Genomic DNA, 4,195 nt, shown 5'->3' with positions numbered 1-4,195 from the left:
CTTCGCCCTGTCCATTTGCTCCTTCTTGTCCGCGGTGGCAAAGACGCGCAGCTTGCATTTCCCCAGTTGGATTTCAAGGAGATGAGGTGAGGGATGAGTAGGTCAAGCCTGGGAGGGGGGGGGGGTTCACAAACAAAAATTATTTGAAACATATATTAAAATAATAAGGCCAACCAGAACAAAATGTGGTGTTTTCTATTACATATAAAAAAACAACTGTGTGGTAGGGTAGGTAAAAATCTGTTTTGGGGGATTAGACATTTCTATAGCCTACAAATATAGGGGGGGATGATAGTCATTGAAATTTACTTTTTTTCTCTATTTTGCATGGATTCTTTGACATGTGAATCATTCTGCACTACTGACCAACTTGCACAAAAATAAATATAAAGTTAATAGTTTTCACTGGGGGGGGGGTGCTTGAGCGCAAGGGGGAGATTTTACCTTCTCTTTGAGCGTGGTGACTTCTTCCTTGCTGATCTTCCAAGGAAACTTCTCCGTGGTCTCCAGGCTGCTTCCTCATCCAGCATCCAGGGTTTGGAGAGCTCCTTGATGATTGTGTTGGTCTTGATCTTACCCAACCCACCAATCTAGATGGAAACCAATCAGGAAGGAAAATGTGAATGCATTTGCTCTCAATTAATTGTGTCCAGGTCTTGAAAAAGACCAACGTGAACGCTGCAAAAAGCCAAACCTGGACAAATCTTGTTTGATGATCATAATGTTTCATAAGGATAAGCTTCCACAAATCACACGAAACCTGCGACTGTAGCAATAACTTACGATCAGCACTGCTCGGCATATGAGAAGGCTTGTGCTCTTGGTGATATGGGAGATGAAGTGAACCAGGGCAGGCCTGCATCCAGGGCGACCAGTCAATGCAATAATCTGTGGCCTGTACAGGGAAATACAACAATCCACAAATTGAAAGGAAGAGGGAATAGAACCTGGACCTCCGGATTGCTGTTCCAGTGCTCTTCCAACTGAGCTACCAAGCTCCATCATGTTTAGTCTCCCACTTTGTCAATGTCTATGTTAAGAATAGGCATTGGTCAGAGTTGTAATGACTCGAGTCGACTCGAGTCACAATTTTATGCAGAATTTATGTTCATGTTACTTATTTGCGAATACAGTACGGTACAGCCGCCGCTTGTAGTGTACAAACATACAACGTGTCACAGACTCCCGCCTTGTGGTTCTGGACGCACAAAATAATATTCCGGAACCGGACTTTAAACGCGCATTTTCCAATCCGTGGTTTCATCATTGGCTTTGGGCGATTTCTTATTAAGCTATATGATTCCAACGCCGTCTAAATGTATACCCTCCTTTAAAAAATTAAACAGATACTTGCCAACTTTTAAAATTCAGAAATATGTGTGTAATGCAATTTGGTTTTGATGTTGTCAGTGATCAGCAACACCTCATGTGCGAGCTTGTGCGGTTCAGTTTCTAAAGAATGAGTGTCATATTTGGTAGAATTCTGTATTCCATTGTACAACACTGTATTTATTCCTGGATGAATCCATACAACCATAGAGTGCTGGGGCGGTTTGGGGCGGTATAAGGAGTAACAGGCAGGGCACTTTGAATGGGCAGGGTCTAATGGCTTCATTGGATTATGCTTAGTGTTTTCTTTAATCATTTGGATAATGGCTAAGTGAACATGCTTCTATAGACGAGCTGTAACGTTCATTTATCATTGATTATCTGCTGATCCTAAATTGAAGGTTATGCGACTCTGCAAATATCACAAGAAGGAAGATTGTGTTGACTTACCAATGGCTATGCAGGCAGCTGTGATAAAGAAACGCCAGGATGTGGGCTCTACGTGGCTCATCCCCGGCTTAGAACCAACAGCACAGAACTCCATCTTGCCCTTGGGCAAAATCTTGTCCTTGTACCAGCCTGCAGAAAAAGAAAAACCAGTCAATTGTTATTTAATGATCGTTAACTTGGTTATCGTTAAGATCGCAGTAAATCATTAAGCTAACACAACCTATATACCTCACGTATACCAAACGTTAAATCTGACACCGTGGCAGCAAGGAGATTTCCACCTTTCTATGAATATGCCTTTGAATGAGCATGACGACTGTTTTATAAAGATATAGACATATATCATACTCGGCAATAGGGATAGTCAGTGAAAGAACTTGGGACAGGTGTGTACAAAAATTACGCGCAAGACCCATACTTTTTTTTAGCGAATTACTGAGGAAGACGACCATAATTATTGGTAATGAGGATATTTTTATTATTATGGAGTAGATTAACCATCTTGGTTAGGGGATATTTTTTAGAAGGGAAATATGGAGGAGACTAACCATCTTGGCTAGGAGGATATTTTTTTTAGAAGGGAACTATGGAGGAGATTATAACTAGCTTGGCTCGGAGGGTGCTTTTTTAAGAAGGAAATTATCGAGGAGACTACCATATTGGCTTGGAGGTATATTTTTAGAAGGGAATAATGGAAGAGACTAACCATCGTGGCTAGTAGGATATTTTTATAGAAGGGAATACAGAGGAGACTAACCATCTTGGCTAGGAGAATATTTGTTAGAAGGGAATTATGGAGGAGAGGAACCATCTTGGTTAGGAGGATATTTGTTTTAGAAGGGAGTTATGGAGAAGACTAACCATCTTGCTAAAAGGACATTTTTAGAGGGATTTATGGAAGAGACTAACTATCTTGGCTAGGAGAATATTTTTTAGAAGGGAATTATGGAGGAGAGGAACCATCTTGGTTAGGAGGATATTTGTTTTAGAAGGGAGTTATGGAGAAGACTAACCATCTTGGCTAAAAGGACATTTTTAGAGGGAATTTATGGAAGAGACTAACTATCTTGGCTAAAAGGACATTTTTAGAGGGAATTTATGGAAGAGACTAACTATCTTGGTTAGGAGGATATTTTTTAATAGGGAATTATGAAAAAGACCAATATCTTAGGTGGAAAATGGACTGGAATATTGATGTTTAATATGTCGAGTTCCACTTGGCAAAAAAAATGAACTACTTAAGGGTTGTTCAATTTGCACTGAAAGTGATCAATACTCATTTTTGAAAAATACCCACCAGAATTGTCAAAGGTTTGACACAATTAACAGATGTTGCAAGACTGGACTTAAAACACAAAACCAGGGACTAAGCGTAAAGTGGATACTGTAAAGCTTTAAGTGTATTATCTCCAGGCATGGAAAAAAGAGGGCGCTTTATCAAACAAGCAGAAGCCGGAATGAGGGACACTTCACTGGTTCACTCATGCTGGTTTATCGTGTATTTGGTACCAGCATTTATAAGCCATGATGGCGCCCAAATGGCCCTCGTTTATAGTTTTCTCTGTGGGGGGGGGGGGGGTTTTGAGCGCAAGAAGGGAGATTCTACCTTCTCATTGAGCGTAGTGACTCCTTCCTTGCTGATCTTCCAAGGAAACTTCTCCGTGGTCTCGCCTGCTTCTTCATCCAGCATCCAGGGTTTGGACAGCTCCTTGAACCGTCTCAGGCTCTACACCTTGGGCTTCTTGTTCAGGTCCGGGATGACTTCCACGTCCGAGTAGTTGATGCGGAACTTGCTGAGCATGTTGGCCATGTTCATCTTCTCCCTGTCCATTTGCTCCTTCTTGCCGTGGTGGCAAAGACGCGCAGCTTGCATTTCTCCCAGTTGGATTTCAAGGAGATGAGGTGAGGGATGAGTAGGTCAAGCCTGGGCGGGGGAAGGGGGGGGGGGTGGGGGTCACAAACAAAATTATTTGAAACATTTATTAAAATAATAAGGCCAACCAAGAACAAAAAGTGTGGTGTTTTCTATTACATATAAAAAACAACTGTGTGGTAGGGTAGAATACTAATCTGTTTTGGGGATTGGACATTTCTATAGCCTACAAATATAGGGTGGGATGATAGTCATTGAAATTTACTTTTTTTCTCTATTTTGCATACATTAGTTAACATGTGAATCATTCTGCACTACTGACCAACTTACACACAAATAAATATAAAGTTTAATAGTGTTCACTGTGGAGGGGGGGGGTGCTTGAGCACAAGGAGGAGATTCTACCTTGTCTTTGAGCATGGTGACTTCTTCCTTGCTGATTTTCCAAGGAAACTTCTCCGTGGTCTCCAGGCTGCTTCCTCATCCAGCATCCAGGGTTTGGAGAGCTCCTTGATGATTGTGTTGGTCTGGATCTTACCCAAC

The sequence above is a fragment of the Patiria miniata genome, unplaced genomic scaffold, assembly GCF_015706575.1.
Source record: "Patiria miniata isolate m_02_andy unplaced genomic scaffold, ASM1570657v1 HiC_scaffold_10, whole genome shotgun sequence".
Classification (NCBI taxonomy): Eukaryota; Metazoa; Echinodermata; class Asteroidea; order Valvatida; family Asterinidae; genus Patiria; species Patiria miniata.
The sequence above is the reverse complement of the archived record's forward strand: the minus strand, read 5'-3'. Positions refer to the sequence as shown.